Consider the following 17477-nt stretch of genomic DNA (forward strand, 5'->3'; position numbering starts at 1 on the left):
ACGGACCCAACCACTTAACCATGTTTCAGCGGGTTAAAAGATCGTTAGGTCAGCAGGTTAAAAGGAGACTCTGCGCTGCAGAGACTCATGAGTAGCCTCCCAAGTGGGAGGCTACAACAAGCCTTCCAGCATCGGGAGGCTCCCCAGAATGCCCCACACACTTGCACTTATGGGACTTCCGGGGACCAGGAGGCCCCCAAATCCCGCCGCACCAACTGGCTTCATGATGGAACTGGTAATCGTCTGGGTGGCCGATCCGGCCTCCCAGGGAGGGCTCCCTGCTCGTTTGTGGGAGAGGTCAAACCCGCTCTCCCCACAAACCCCATTCAAGCTCTACACATGGATCTAGCCTTATAAGTTAAGAGTTTTTTGTCTGCTTGTTTTTCATCTGCCCAGGACTCAGCTTCATGAAGTCATAAATTCAATCCCATTTTCATAGTGCAGCAGCCTCCTGAAGCAGAGCAAAGGTCTCAGCAAACACAGCCACAAACTGTGGTTTACAAGCCACCTTTAAACTGTGGTTTCAGATCCAGGTTTGTGGACCCCCAACTAATCATGATTTGTGGGCAGGCTTGGGTTCAGCCCTTAGAACAAAACATGGTTTCACATTGTGGTGCTATTCACACGACCACGTGGGCAGACAGGGGAGGAAGGCAGGGTTCAACCTACCTTCCCCCATACAACCACTCTTCCACTGCACAAGCCATGCACCCACATGACCCACACTGCTCCCGGCAGCATGGATCAACAGAGGCCAGGACTCGTTATCCCGGCTTCCGGGTATCCAACAGTTCACCACGTGCTCTAGATGCCCAATCTCATTGTCAGCGCAAGCTGCCCGTCCCCTGAATTCCCACATTTGCACCCTTAACCTCAGATAAAAGCTGGGCTTCAGCACTGGGTTTGGCGCTGCAGGACCGCAGGGATCCAGGTGGATCCCAGCAGTTCTCACAGACAGCCAAGCCAGCCCAAGCTTGGCTGCTCATGAAAACAGCCCCTATGTCTGAACCCAGCCTCTCCATCAGAGAACACGGATGTTTACCTAGAGTCTCATGGATAACACTAATCTACCCAGTAACTTCTTTTTTAGGATGGGGCAATTGTATGATAAAAGAGAAAGTGAAGACTAAAAGAAAGTAACACAAGAAGAAGCACTTTCTAGGGCTGATCCAACTAGTAGCTGTCTGCAAACACCCATTATGGGCACAGGTTGCAAAAGATGTCCTATTTGGGAATAGGGACATAAATATTGCTTAATAAATAATCTGTTTCAGTGCTTAAAGTATATAAGGCTAACTTCTCTTCCTCTGCCCAGAAGGCTCCTCTTGTTGTCATAAGTTCCTGTGTTCTCTGAGTTGGAGCTACTTGCTAGGTTGTGACTTTTGTTACATTTTCCATTAGGTCCTAATGGATCTATCTCAGGACTATCTCCCTGAGTCACACTGACCTATTTTCCAAATCCTTTTGTAAATGTTTAATCATCTATTTATTTATTATTTATTTATTCATTTGATTTATATACCGCCTTCCAAGAATGGCTCAGGGTGGTTTACATCAAAGTAAAAATTAAGATCAATTAACAATTAAAATCAAAACTATAAAAACAGCATAAATCTAATTAACAGTTAAAACATTTAAACAGTTAAAAACCCTAGAGAAACAGGCCAAATACTTACAGCAGTTAAAAACCATTTACAACAAATTAAAAACCCTGGAAGGCTAGGCCTGGAAAGCCAGGCCTAATGCAGTTTCTTACTAGTAAGATTGATCTTAATGGTTAAATATTTAGTATTTGACATCCCTATTTGGGAATATTTGGAAGAAATTCATTTGCTCACCAAAAAAAAAAAAAAAAGTGTGGCAAATGTAACAAAAGGATGCAAGGCCTGGTTGTCAGAATGAAACAGCATAACTCTATTTAATGGTTATAGCAACCAGTTAGTATGCTCTGTTTTTAGGACTATCTAAATAATATATATGGATAAATTTGATTACATGAATTGTCAGTCTTTTTTTCATGTTGATACAAATTGCCAGTTTTCAGTCCATCCTAGTGAGGATGCATGTGCCAAGGGAAGTAATGTGCATATACCAGTTTCTCTTTAAACTGCTCTGGTACCAAATCCTCAGACTGCTTTTTGAACCCCAGGCCACTGCCTTGTTTGTTTAGATATAGTGGCCGACATTCTACTCAGCAGAATATTGACGTTAGGGACCTGCCAGGGCTCCTGCACAACATGAAAGGCAGCCCTCATGGTGTTGGGTGACAGGAAACAATGGAAGTAGCACTGTGCAATTGCCCAAGAGCTGTTTTAAGTTTAGATCTGCCTTTCACATTGCACAGCAGCCCTGGCAGGTCCCTTATGCTGACATTCTGTTGTGCAGAATGGCTATATTTTACACTGTAGTACATGCATTGTCTAATATGCAAGAGTTCTTCCTTTAAGAGGAAGAAAAATAACTATTAGAGTGAAAAATAGGTTACTTTTAAGAAAAGTGCGGTCTGTGCCTTATACACAGAGACAGGGAACTAGCAGCTGGAGATCTTGGGGCCCAAACCACAGGTAAGGGATCAGTTGTATGATTCTTCCCACCCCACATCCATTTCTTTTAGTGCAAAATGTTAGTGAAGCATGCCAGCCTGAGTGGGAGGAAAGCACTGCTTAACCTTTTCTCTTGCTGTTTGACCAAACCATACACTGGTATACAAGCAGCTTTCCCTCACTTGGAGGAAAAAGTTTTAGGGGTCTATGTTGAAATGTAAAACTCTAGGCACAGGGAAAGATGGTTCCCTTTGCAGGGTTGTGATAATCATATATAAACGTAAATAGCACTGAAAGGAGTAGAACTTCTTTCCAAGCAATGTGTGTAGGATTGCGGTGTTAGGCATCTATCAGCAAATACTATTTCAATCCCCTGCTGTAATTTGTTTGTAGTACACTGCAACTATGATCCACAAACCATTTAAGCCCTTATAGTACATGCCCTTATTGGAGTTCTAAGATACTAATGAGACCATTCAACAACCCAGCACAAACCTGATGCCACTGAATGTTAAGGATCATCTGGATAGGTGGATGAATCTCCCTGCACCAATTATGGAAAGAATACCGCTTCCTAAAATAAATACCCTCCCTAGTCTCTTATATCAACTACAACTGTTTCAGAGAATTTAAAACCTCACACTTTAATAAGCTCCACAAGACCTTTTCAAGGTTCATTTGGTAGGCAAAAAACAAGAATTGTCATTAAAAATGTATAGGCCCATCGAGACATGGGAGAACTAAATCTCCCTAATGTTAGGCTATATTTCTGGGCATCCCATATGGAATATCTGGCAGCAGGGTCCCAGAGAAACCGAGGGCTTCAGTGGCTCCAGATTGAACAACAGGCAGCAGGCCAAATTAATCTGGCAAACATCCCAGACAGTATAATCCTCCAACCGCTCAGCCAATACAAGCCCCGCTGAAATGAATGGGGCAGCAGCAAACGCAGCTCCTTGAGTATGAAAACCAGTTTCCAGATGTGCAGGTACTCACCACAAGTTAAAAGGGATCTGATTATGGAATCCATATCCAAATCTAAGGTAAGATGCATTAAAATACAAATATCTTGAGAACCACATGGCCCATCACTTCAGTTCTGTAGTCATTTACACCTGAGTAGTCTAGTTGGAGTTCCTGAGACTGCTCGATAGTAACCCTTTTTGTTTCTTTATCATCAATGACTGTATCATCAAAGCATATCTAATCAACAATGTCTCAAAAAGTGAATGCTGCAAAACTGCAAATGATCTAAGAAGGTCCGGTATAATATTTTGGTGGAATCAGTTAAAACATATTCCTGACAAACTCAGTTTTTATTTCATTGAATTCACAGGAGAATTTCTCGCATTAAAAATTAACACAGTTAAACAGAATTATGTTTTCGTACTCCCTTTGGAACCACTATTTTTATCGGAAGAAGGAAAATAGGATTTACTTCTTTAAGCTCTTTGGCCTTAAAACCGCTTTCCTCCCACACAGCTAGTCAAAGTCATTGCAGTGGACAGAGGACATGTCTTTCCAGATCACAAAAGAGAAATGATTGAAGTCAAGGGAACATGCACGACAACAAAGTTAGAATTTATTTAAGGCAAACACAAGGTTAAATTCTTTACATGATTTTTATTTCTCCATTGCTGTATAATAAAATACATAAAAATTTAACCAAATGTCTACAAGGAATACTTAAAACTCTTTCCCCCATTTTTTCCTCTGGTATACCCTTTTCCAGATCTGGGAAATTGTAGTACTTTGGGGAACATCAGCAACTGTTTATTATGTATTAATTGGGTTGGAGAGCTCATATATACAAACTTTTTATGAACAAAGTATTGTAATATTTTGCCAGAAAAATATTGTGTATTTTTTCAGTTGCTGATAATATGATAGTACAGTATACAAATCACTTCTAAAATACTTGTAGTTTGGATATATTCTTTTCAAGGCAATTAACACTAATATTTAATTAGCAGCTTCAAAATGCTGTGTTTTATTCATTGTTTTGGAACTTAAACCTATTTATTCTATACAGAATATGCAAACATTTAGTATTTCTTACAATGGAAGCTTGCACTCTCTTGCACTGTGAACAGCCCGCTTCCAACAGCCATGACAAGGTTGCAATCCTATGTACATTTATTTGGAAGTAAATTCAAATGACATTTATTTCCAAGATAATGTTCTTAAGATCAGGGTGCCACTCCTCCTCCTCCTCTTCTTTTCTGTTTGAGAAAAAAAAATAGTACTCTACAAAGCAAGTGAGAAAGGTGCAATTATTTTATGAAACCAAACACATAATTTATTTTACAAAGAATGGCATGTAAAATGTAGGCATGCAAACAAAGCTTTTTTCACCTCTATGAGGTCTGTGTTTGACCCAGGCATAATTGCACACTTTGAAGTTTGATTTTCACTGAATTTACTCAATCATTTTAAGCACATAAGTCACACCACAAAGTGAAGAAGACGCCTTGTAATCTTTCCTCAGTTCTTCTAATGCTTCCATAGTCTTGTAAATGTCTCCCCATTTGCTGAAACAGAAATAAGATGGTCACAAAAAGTGACATAGTACTTGAGTCAAAGGGCAGCTTCATATGTCATGGCAAACTGCTGGTGCAGCTGAGCATCTGGAGACCTGGATTCACACGCATACCTGACTTCCAGCGTCAGAAAGGATATGTCAAGATGGGGTATGTCGTATGAACCCACAAATCTTGGCATAGTCCACCCTATTTGCAGTTCAAAACCCAACATCTTTTATTAAGATCTGAAATGAAGGACAGATAGGTTCCAACCAGCAAGTAGGGTGGGTGCTTCTGAGGAGGGCTTTCTCTTTGCCCCATTGGAGAGAAATTGGATGAAGAAAGCCAGAACCACCGCTAATATCAGCAAGGTATGAGATCAATTACACTAAGCCCCTCCTGTGAGGATTCTAACTTCCATCAAGCTAGTTGTCTGTGGAAGAACCTAAACCAGACATTATCTGCTCTGTTCCCAAGATTGGACTGAGGCCAGCTGTTTTGGGAAGGATTCCTCTTTGCCCTGCTGCCCAACAGTAGAGCCCCTGAGAACTGCTCCATTTTTTAAAAATGGAAATTGCAAAGAATCCAGCTTCCCCTGCCCAGATAATTCTGTGACAGCTTCCAAATCCCAAACAAGCCCAGAAAAAGTCAGGACACAAGAAAAGAAATTAAAAAGCTACAAGACAAGATGAAAAGTTCAGAAAGCCAGGAGGAGTGGCCGTCAGGAGTCGATATCAACTCGACTGCACAACTTAACTTTACACTAGATGTCAAAATGTGGTACAGATATAGTTCTATGCCATGCTATTCAGTATGCAATATCTTTATCAAGTCTGTCTTTCTTTCCTTCACTCCAAAGTCCAGGATTAGAATTTTGTAAATCCTTTAACCTTCTCATCCTTGGTAAAGAAAATGCTTCTTAACCATCCCACAATTTCCTGTTCAACCAACAGAGTCATGCTGTAATTAGGCTTGTAAAATATTTCTCAGAAATAAGTCTTTTTCACAAGTCCAAGTTGTAAAGATAGCTGCTTGTCTGTAGATGGCATCAACAGCCTCTGAAGAAATCAACTATCTCTTGCTCTTAAAGCTTTTTATTATTATTAGGTGTTCTAGAGGGATAAAAAAGTTAGAAATTAATATAAATCTCAGAGTATGACCAGACTTTTTATCTTGTGCTTTCTTAAAAGCACATTTTTGTAGAATCAAATGGCACTTACAGAGTATCAGCAAAGATTATGAAAATATTCAGTACTAGTACAGAAAGAATAGTAGCCATCAGTAATTATGTATTCAGACTAGTTATATGGATTAAAGTCTGATTATTGTTAGATATTGTTTTATTCAACAAAACATAATTTTGCTTTATAAATCTGTTTACAAGAGTCGGTCCCATTGAATATATAATCCTACATACAGTAGTGGAGAGTTGACTATATTCTGTACTGACAAGGTATGAGCTTGGTTATTTATGGGGTAATTCACTGGCTGCATATATTGGTATATCCCATCAACTTTAATGGGAATAAACCACTATTAATGATAAGTGAATCTCCATCTTAAAAAAATAATACTATCTCCAGAATTTATTGTATATATAAACAATCACAACAAAACCATCTGTCGTACTAGAATTCAAAGCACAGTCCACCACCTCCAAAGATGTACTTGATCTCCTTGGCTGACACTGTAATTACAGTATTCAGTTCTGGAATTCTAAATAGTTCTAAATAATGATCTCTCTGGACTGATATTTGATTTGGGTCTGAAAGTTCCTCTTTCCTCTGATTTGCTCGTGTTGTTTCTGCACCAGATTCTCCCCCCTCCCACCCAAAAAACCCCTTTTGTGGGCCAAAATAAATAAATTATCTCCAGCCCAGATCAGCACAGCAAAAGGCAGTTTTTGTTTCACGTTTGACAAACTCATTTTGTGGACAATCAAACCACCATTAAATACACAAGCTTGTTTTCCCATTGCCTTTGGTTCTTGTTCAACTATCATACAAGGTAACAGCATATTTAAATAACCTACATAGAGTTTCCATGACAACCTACTCTGTAGATGTGGCTTAATGGAGAATATGGTTACATTATAGAGCACCTGCAGCCCTCCAGATGTTGCTGAACTACAACTCCCAGCATACCCGGCCACAATAAATTGTGGCTAGGGATGCTGAGAGTTATAGTTCAGCAACATTTGGAGGGCTGCAGGTTGGGGAAGCCTGTTATAGAGGAACGGCCCAACTGATTTGGAAAGGATTGCTATAGACACTGAACACTCCTAAAACAATGTTGTGGCCTTGCTTAGTCATTTCTGCATTAACTAATGCACGATTCTCAAACTGGGGATTGGGGTCCCAATCAGTGTTCCCTCTAACAGAGATTCCCAGATGCTGTTGACTACAGCTCCCAGAATCCCCAGCTGGAATAGCTTTTGCTTGGGGATTATGGGAGTTGTAGTCAACAAAATCTGGGATTCTGTTAGAGGAAACACTGGTCCCAATCAACTGAACCAGAGGGGTCCCAAACAACTCAGGAGGGAGCTTTCAGGAGGGCAGGAGCCTCACCTGACATGCCCAAGGTGTGGAGATGGTCAGCGATGATGGGAGGCAGATGGAGACAGAAACTACTTTGCTCCTCCACAGCTCACAAAGCCAAAAGCAGGCACAGCAGTAACACTTTGTTGGCTATTGGTCCAGGGGAGAGTTCTCTCTCGGGAGACATTCACTAGAGCTCATCTTACGAATGGCTGAAGAAGTGTCATTGCTGTGCCTGTCCTTGGCTTTCTGAGTTAGGGGTATGCAAGAACCATTCAAAGTAAAACCGGTTTATAATCGGGGCAATTCAGTGGTTCTGTCGCAGACAGAACTAGGGCTGTTTCAGTCTATGATTGAACTGAACCAAGTACTCCTTACCGGCCAGCATGGCTGCCAACACTGCCACTCCCCGCCCCCACAACGCTGCCCAAGTGCACAGAGGTCCATATTTACGAAGCCACCCGTGCCATGGCAGCACAGTTCCAGCCTCTGCGCATGCCCAAGGCCATTTGTGTTGCCTCTGTGCATAGACAGAGGCCATTTGCATAGCCACACAAATGGGTGGAGACAACACAAATGGCCTCAGGGCATGAGTGGAGGCCACAACCATGCCACGCAGATGGCTTGGTAAATACAGACCTCCATACACTTGAGCAGTGCCGGGGAGGGGACAAGCGCTGGCGCTGACAGCTGCATCAGCCAGTAAGGAGTACTTTAATGTTACTTTTTCCTCACTGCCACTCCCACCAGCTCCTTTGTAGATTTCCTTCCCCACCCCTTTACTTGTAAAAGGAATTCCTCACTGGATTCCCCTTTACAAGTATAGCCAAACCACCAAACAAGTCCAGTCATATGGACTGGACCTGCCAGTTAGTTTAACCAAACTGGTTCAGAAGCATACAGTTCGAATTTGATTCGAATTCATTTCAAACCAAACCATGAGTTTTGGTTCATGCACACCCCTATTCTGAGTAGCAGAGATGCTGGATGGCTTTCAGTTCCAGTGCTCCCCATGCCTTGGAAATAGGCATGTGCCCGAAATGTTTCAGAAGCCATTGTAAAGGCCTCCGAAATGTTTCGGCGCTGGGGTGGTATTCGGTGTTTCGGCACCGACGGGGGTAGTACTTTAAGGGCGGGGGAGGGTGTACTCACCCCCCCCACCGCGTTTCCCCCGCCGGCGCTCTGTAAATTTCAAGCCCCTCGGGGCGGCAGCATTCCTCACTGCCGCCCCGTTCCCCCTGTCGGCCAGAAGTGGCTGGAAGTTGCGAGCACGCGTGCGCCCATCATGCGTGCGCACACAGCAGATGGGCGCACGCGCGCTCGCAACTTCCAACGGGGGAACGGGGTGGCAGGGAGGAACGCCCTTCCGGCCAACTTCCGGCTTCCAACTTCCGGCCAACGGGGGGAACGGGGTGGCAGGGAGGAACGCTAATCCCCAAAGGGGCTTGAAATTTACAGAGTGCCGGCAGGGGAAACGCAGCGGGGGGGTGAGTACACCCTCCCCCGCACTTAAAGTACTACCCACATCGGTGCCAAAGACCATTCGTGCACATCCCTACTTGGAAACACCTCCCCATGCCTTGGAAACATCTGAGCAGTTCTTTGTTTTACCATCTCAACAGTGTCTCTTCCTACATTTTGGATTAGTGTGCAAGTGGAGTACAAAAATTAAGTGAGAAAGCCATGAAAATACTGACTCCCTTTGCTTGATTCCTACCTGTGTGAATCAGAGATTTATGTAGTTGCTGCTGAAATGAGCAAAAAACTAGTGAAAATAACTTGGAGCCCAAAACTAGATTGGCAGTCTCAAACATAAAAAAAACTTAGTTTGAAAAACTAAGTAGGTGCAAGCAAATTCATCCTCATTTAAAAGGTAAATGTGCTTTATTTATCTCTATCTAATCAAATCAGTGGTTGACATCCTGTTGTTTGACACAAACAAAGTGTGTGTGCTCCTAACATCAATGAAGCACTAGCCCCTGGGCTAGTCTGCTGTCACAATAAATTGTAGCTAGAGGTGATGAGAGTTGTAATTCAACAACTGCTGGAGAACCAAGGTTGTCTACCTCTGCTCTAGATTATAGTATTCTTGGGGGCCATTCATATGACCAGGCGGGGGAGGGGGAAGGCTGGTCCAACCCATGTTCCCCTTAGACGATCAATGCAATGTTCCTGGGAGCATGGACTGTGCTCCCAGACAATGTGCGCTGCATCCCAGCCTCTGGGTATCCCACAATGCACCGCATGATATGCACAGTGCATTGGGGGATTCCCGCAGGAGATGGGCGCTCTAGGCACCTGTCTCTGTGTCCGCTGGGACTGAAGTCAACCCCAGCGAACACACGATCCCAGAGCCCAGGTTAAGGGCTCACTTAAGACTTTAACCCTGGCTAAAAGCCAGGTTTAAAAGCTGGAATAGGTAGCACTGCCACACTGGGATCAGGCCAGATCCCAGCGGTTCTCACATGCAGCCTAACCCAGGCTGGACTGCCCTAGCTTGGGTTAGACTGTGCATAAGAACGGTCTGTCACTGAGGCTATTCCCACAATCAACAGAAAGCAGGCTAAGGGAAAGGCTTAGCCCACTTTCCATTGATTGTGGGAACCACCGGGCTCACGGGCGAACCCGGTACTCCCAAGGTGGCTAGCCCGTCTAAACCACCCTTAAATGAGGTTACGGAACAAGTGCTCCATTAACCTCATTTTGTTGCTCATGTGTTGCAACGCATGAGTAGACCCCCGCCCCCCTGCAAGCAGACTCCCGGCCTCGGGAGTCTCTCCAGGATGCCCCATGTGTTTGCACAGGGCATGCTGGAACTTCCATGGGGGCAGGCAGCTCCCAATCCCCCCCTCCCGCTGACTCCGTGATGGAGCCAGCAATCATGTGGGTGGCCAATACAGCCGCCCAGGGCTCTGGGCAGGATCATCTGCAGGGAGGGCAGGCTAAACCCGCTCTCCCCACAGACCCGACAGAAGCTCTTCTCACGGGTCGTAAGAGCTTCACAGTGTTTTATATAAACAGATGGAGCTGCCTTATACTGAATCAGGCCACTGGACCATCTAGAACAGTATTAGTCACCTGATTGGCTACTGTTCTCCAAAGTCTTGGTTATTTTCAGCCCTGCCAAGAAGTGAACCTGGGGTCTTAATACATACAAAGTTGATGCTCTCCCATACTGTGGAATTACAATTGTTTCTGTGCTCAAAAGATTTACTCTGATACAGTACCATAAACTTCTATTTAACTCTTCATTAATTTTTTATGTAATGAAATTCTCCTGCATTGAGCCTACTCTGAGCCTTCTGTAACTTTAGAGCAACACAACTGATTGGAGGTAAATAATCTGATCCAAAAAAACACCTTTACTGGAAGCCATCACAACTGTTGATGGAACTGCCACAGGGGTGATTAGCTGGAACTCCCAGTTCGGGCAAATGTGGGGAATTTAGCTAAAAAGGGGAGACCGTTCCAAGCAGCTTTAATTTGTGCTAGTGTCTGAACTCAAGAAAACTGGCTTGCGAGAGAGGTTTTAATTAAAAAAAGGAGTTTATTGAAAGAAAAATAATAAAAGTAGTAAGACTAAGTTACTAGGTGGTCCTAATGTAAAAGCAATACAAGTATGTTTTAAAACAGACTATTGTAAGGCACATTTAGCTTAAAGTTCCCGATTATGTGTAAGTTCCCAGGCGGGCAAGAGAGAGATGCTAAGAGAGCGGGAAGGGGGAAGTTTGAATCAAAGTGATAGACTGGGGTCCTGAGAGCTGGACAACCGCCATACTGTACCTGTCTCTAGGCAATGGGGCTTCAAGCAGTGGGAGACTCATGTTCTTCAGGGACAGCGAGGTGGAAGGTAGGAGGGTTGCAGAGGTTAGTTAAAAGATAGATGCCCATGAGATAGGTGTTTCAGTGGACTCAGCTCCCTACGCCTGCTAGGGACGCTGGCTAGAAGGGCACATAGACCGAACCAGGTAGTGATTTCAGGCTCTTTTGAGGTGGCAGCACAAAGATGGTCTTGCTGAAGGCCTTGTTGCAGTGGAGTCCCACGTGTAACACATGAGGAAGCACACAATGGAGTCCCCAGTAGGTTGGAAAGGGGAACATACTGGGTCATGGAGTCAGGGATACTTATATCCCAAAACATGCCTTGGAGGCATTTTGCTGTTGTCATGCTTTGCTGAACAGAAAAGCCCGGACGGACTGGCATGAAATGTATTGTGTCTGAGTAGGACGGGGTGTGAATAGCCTATTGTATGCAAGGCTGATTGTAATGAAAACTAGAGTGTACAGGTGTGTCACAGAATATCCTGTGTTGGGACTGACTCTCCCAATAATTCTATCAAAAGTTTCAATAGGCATACTTTCAAAGTTACGCCACTGACTCACCCCTTTTGTGATGGAGGATGCTGCAGCACCGGTCTTATCTGCTTTCCCTTCCTAGCCTAATTGCTTCATTAGCAACAGGTGTTATCTCTTTTGTGAGAGAATGAGAGGAGTTTTAGAGTTCATCCTAAGTCCAAAATGACCTCAGATGCCAGACAACTTGCAATAGCTAGTTCTGGACTCTGCTTAGAGGGTGTGTGAAGCTAATCCTCTTTGCAATTTGTGTTACTTGCAGCCCAAAACTAGGGGCAAACAGTCCACTGCCAACTAAACAACTTGCCCCCATGTATAACATAAACTGGGAGCTCACATTGCGGTGCAACGCCTGAGCATAGCAAAAGTGAAATCTCCAAGCCTGGAGATGCAGCTGTAGACAGGGAGGCTTCTGGGAGCTGGGCAGAATAAGCTCAGCTAGTAACACAACACAAAGCCTCTTTAGGCTCTATGTTAGCAAAGGTTTGTTTAGGGGTTTCCCCTCGCTAAAACCAGTTTTAGAGTTGGTTGGTTGTTTTTTAATTTGTTAAATGTATGTCTGCCAGTGGAGAAAAAAAGCAGCATGGGAGAAACTACAATCCACATATCTCTTTAAAACAAAGCAGCCCTAGAAACAACCACCACCATAACCTGTGTTCCGGTTGGTAGAAAAATGTTGAAAGCCACAAGAGATGTTATCTAAACACTATTATGATCAGAGCTGAAACTTAAGGATACTGTTGTTGAACTGCATATCAGCAGCACATTGTTATGAAACAGGAATAGCAGCAGACATGAGCATACGTGTAGCAAAAATGAACATAGTGCTTTAGCAAACTACCAATGTCTAGCATATCTTTTTTTAAAAGGCTACTTGTTTATGCCTTTCCACTTGGGATGTTAAATTCCCATTCTCATCTAGTGACAAAGGGCAGCCAGGGATGGGTTAACTGCTGTGCTCTTATGTCAGAAGGCTAGAAGGCTGGGCTTAAAATATTTTGATGTCAGGAGGCTAGAAGCATCCCTTCCCATCATTCATGCCTTCTAGTATGAAACAATGTGGTGTTTTACTGCCATACAGGTTTGTTCTTTCTTTCTTTCTTTTTGTACCACTCTAAAGATTTCTGTTCATTGCAATTTATGGGAAGAAGTCTCTCAAACAACTCCACTATTTAGCAGGAAGGGACTGCAGACTTCTCACTCAGACTAGCCACCTCCACTTCAGTAATAGTGGCCATGAAGCATGTCCTCCTAGGAGGGCATCCAGTCACAAGGATTCTGTGACAGCTTGGTTGATCAGGCTTGCAGTCCAGGATGACATCCACCTGTAAGGACCACTGTGGCAGCCAGGCTGTAAAAACCAAGATAATCTAGCCAGCACTTGCAGTGGCGTGTCAGGCAAGAGGGAAGGGCCCATGTATATAAAGTGCTGAGGAAAGGATTGTGAACCCCCTAGGATGGCCTGTATGTTAGCACAATTCTTATTCAAAACATGGTTGGATCCTAAGCTAAAACCTGGTAAAAGAGAAAGGCAACCCCGATGAATAAGTAACTCAGGGAGAAAGGATATATTTTGAATATTCACTCAACAGAATGGGTCAACAACAAACAACCTTGTGAACCCTTCATTCAGTAACTGGTGGCACCTTTTTGATCAGCAATAACTGCAACTAAACATTTCCTGTAACTGGTGATCAGTCTCTCACATCATCTTGGAGGAATCTTGGCCCATTCTTCCATACAAAACTGTCTCAGCTCTGTGACATTTGAGGGCTTCCTTGCATGAACAGATCACTTCAGGTCTTGCCACATTTCAATAGGGTTTAGGTCAGGACTTTCACCTGGCCACTCCAAAACATGAAATATCTTCTTCTTCAGCCATTTTGTGGTAGATTTACTTGAACTGACAATGATGTTTAGTAGGGATGTGCACCAAATTGCTTTGGTGCACATCCAAGGGCGGCGAGGGGTACCCTTAAGAGGAGGCAGGCAGGTCCTGCCCATCCTCCAAGCCCTGCCGGCCCACCATGGCGCTGTTTAAATGGAAATACCTCTGTGCAAGCAGCAGCTTGTGCCGTTTGTCCCTTTAGAATGCCACGGTGATGGAATGCGTCCCCCGGCATCTCTCGCCAGCACATAAATGGCGTCAGCGCATGGACCGCCATTTACATGCCAATGCCACACAAGGGATGCCGGGGGATGCATCCCATCACTGCAGCACAGCATTTTAAAGGGGCAAGTGGCACAAGCTGCCACTTACACTGAGGGGTTTCTATGTAAACAGCACCATGGAGAGGTGGTGGGGGCTTGGAGGATGCGCAGGTAGGACCTGCCCACCTCCTAAGGGAACCCCTCACCCCATGCCGAAACGTTTTGAAACAGCGATTCATAGTTCCATCAATGATGGCAAGCTGTCCAGATCCTCATGCAGCAAAGCAGCCCCAAATCCTGATGCCTCCATCAACATGCTTGACAGCTGGGATGAGGTTCTTACTCTGGAAGGCAGTGCTTGGTTTTCACCAAACAAAACAGTTGTAATTGTGTCCAAAAAGTTCAATTTTTGATTCTGTATGGCCCATTCTGGATGATTCTGGGCATCTGAATGACCCACAAGGCTTCTGGAATAATATTCCGTATAATAATATAATGGATGAATAAAAAATTAATTTTGTCAGCACTGCACTTCTCTGTAGTAAGTGGTAGAGGACTGACATCAGGAGACGGGAGCAACAGAAGGTAGGTTTTCCAAACAGGTAGATCCCTGGAACCTCCATGAACCTTTTCTCAAATACTCTAGGAAATTATGGGATCTCATTTTGCCCCATCATTATTATTGATATTACTGGGTAATTCCTATCCTTTTTGGAAAACTAGAGTTGTACTTAACATTAACCTACCTCATAAATAAAATTCTTTTTCCAGGTTCCAAGAACAGACACTACCATCTTCTGCTCAAGGCCGATAGAAGTAGAATGCACTTTAAATTTACATGGCGAGAAATCACAGGTGGAAAAATTATTCTTCCTCAGGGTATCTTATTATGGAAGAAGATTCTGAAGTCCATCTTGGTGAGATGGAGATAGGATGTGCTGAGTAGTTTACAATATTTGAAAGAGGAGTTGAAGAAGGTTTGAGGGTTTGGCTGTCCTTCCCTCCCTCCCCTCCCCCACCCAGACTTTACATCTGGCCCCTCTGGGTTTGTGTTTCCATCTATCTTACCCTGAGGAGGAGCTGCCTACCAGCCTGCTGTCTTCAGAAAGCCTGACAACTAACACCTGTGTCAGCCAGCAGCCCTTTGTGGCAGAGGGGGCTGCTGGGTAGATTTAGAGTCTTATAAATACTGCTGAAGACATGCTGTAGGCGGCCAGCCCTTGGGGCCGGGACTGAGGGCTGCTTGTGGGTGGATTTTCTTTTTCTGGGGGTGGGGGGTGGGTGGTAAGTGTTTTATTATTGTCTGAGTTGTGCCAGGCCTAGTTGACAGGATGTGTTTGGGCTCTCCTGAGGGGGCGGATGCGGGGGGTGCGCCTGGCAGCCTGGGGGCAGTTATTGCTGTAATGGTGGGAAATAGAAGAATCGGCGCTGGCAGAACAGCTGGCCGTTACAGGGGAAGAGAAATCAGTAATTTAGTAACTATTTCTACTTCCAACTGTGCTGACAACTCTCAGGCCTTGGGGAGCAGCACCAGTTACCCACAGAGCCTGACCTTGCTCCTTTGTAATGCCAGGTCGGTTCAAAATAAGACCGAAATTGTTCATGATTTAATCATGGATGAGGGAGCTGACCTGGCATGTATAACTGAGACCTGGTTGGGGGAAGCGAGTGGCCCAGTGTGAGCTCAGCTTATCCCTCCAGGTTATTCTGTTGTGGAGCAGGTATGGGGAAGTAGGCGGGGGGGTGGAGCGGCTGTGGTCCATAAAAATACTATCTCCCTTACCAGGGCCCCTGTGAGACAGTTGACCTATATTGAGTGTGTATTTTTGAGGCTGGGAACTAGGGATAGATTGGGGATTCTGTTGGTGTACCGCTCACCCTGCTGCCCAGCTGACTCCCTAACTGAGCTGACGGAGATGGTCGCGGAGTTGGTGTTGGAGTCTCCCAGGCTCTTGGTGCTGGGGGACTTCAATATCCACTTTGGGGCTGGCTTGTCTGGTGCTGCTCAGGAATTCATAGCGGCCGTGACAACTATGGGCCTATCCCAATTAATTTCTGAACCAACTCATGTTGCCGGCCACGCACTGGACTTGGTCTTCTGTTCGGATCAGGGGGGTGTTCCGTGGGTGGGGAATCCGGTGGTTACCCCATTGTCATGGACGGATCACCACCTGGTTAAGGTTGGTATCACGGCCACAATCCACCCCTGCAGGGGTGACGGACCTATTAGGATGGTCCATCCAAAAAGGCTGCTGGACCCAGCGGGTTTCCAAAAAGGCCTTGGAGGGTTTCGATGTTGGTGCGGCCGGTGATTCTGTCAATGCCCTGGTGGGAACATGGAATAGAGAACTCACCAGGGCAGTAGATAATATTGCTCCTAAGCGTCCCTCCAGGCCTGCTTCTAAGATGGCCCCCTGGTATACGGAGGAATTGCAGGGGATGAAGTGGCTTGGTAGGCGACTGGAACACAGGTGGAGGAGAACTCGGCTCGAATCTGACAGGATGCAGCATAGAACCCATTTGAAGACCTATGCAATGGCGGTGCGAGTGGCAAAAAAGCATTTTTGGTTGGCGCGAATTGCGTCTGCATAAGCATGTCTAAACGGGGCCTTTTGCATTCAGCTATCCAAATTGTGAATACAACATGTTTAGGAATATCTAAATGGTGTTTAAGTAATCTTGTACATGTACCCTTCTTGGAGTGCCTGGATTTCACACAACTAAGCAGTCAGGAAAGAACTGCACTGAATGGCTCTGCTCAGTTGCTAAGCTTAGGATGCTGTTTGGCCACATCAGCACAGATGTGGGTTGCCAATCTATATATATATTACAGAAATAAATATATGCAGTCATATACATCTGTCTTCTCGTGGTCTTCTGAATCAAATTCAGAATTTAAAAACCATAATGTGAAGGGCTGGACACTGCAAATTTAAGGACTTCATACTACAATATACTATCTTAACTTCATATTCTATCTGCAGAGAGAGGTGAGGAATACTCAGTTTCTTAAATGAGACAAGCCCCATTAAGGGTCTCTTTCATCATCCAGGCCACCTAATGGCATAGTGGGGAAGCAACCTGCCTAGAGAGCAGGACGCTGTTGGTTCAAATCCCCACTAGTGTGTTTTCCCAGAATATGGGAAACTCCTATATCGGGCAGCAGCGATATAGGAAGATACTGAAAGGCATCATCTCATACTGTGTGGGAGAAGGCAATGGTAAAACCGCTCCTGTATTCTACCAAGAAAGCCACATGGCTCTGTTGTCACCAGGAGTCAACACTGACTCAACGGCACAATCTTTCCTTTTTCCTTTTCATCATCCAATTCTTGAGTGTGACAATACCATACTAGCATACCGTACTACGA

The 17477-nt window shown here is 44.5% G+C and overlaps 1 long non-coding RNA gene across 2 annotated transcripts; it reads right to left on the minus strand.

The window, feature by feature from the left end:
* Positions 1–4103: 4103 nt before the first annotated feature.
* On the minus strand, positions 4104–15024 carry LOC128351279 (uncharacterized). Of its 2 annotated transcripts, XR_008319684.1 has the most exons (3): positions 14853–15024; positions 4899–5074; positions 4104–4790 (listed from the first exon to the last, which is right to left on the minus strand). It is a non-coding gene; the product is annotated as an uncharacterized LOC128351279 (long non-coding RNA). The 2 variants fall into 2 exon arrangements; XR_008319682.1 differs by lacking the exon at positions 14853–15024 and having other exon boundaries at positions 4899–6286.
* Positions 15025–17477: the final 2453 nt, after the last annotated feature.

Source organism: Hemicordylus capensis, chromosome 3, assembly GCF_027244095.1.
Source record: "Hemicordylus capensis ecotype Gifberg chromosome 3, rHemCap1.1.pri, whole genome shotgun sequence".
In the NCBI taxonomy this organism is placed as follows: Eukaryota; Metazoa; Chordata; class Lepidosauria; order Squamata; family Cordylidae; genus Hemicordylus; species Hemicordylus capensis.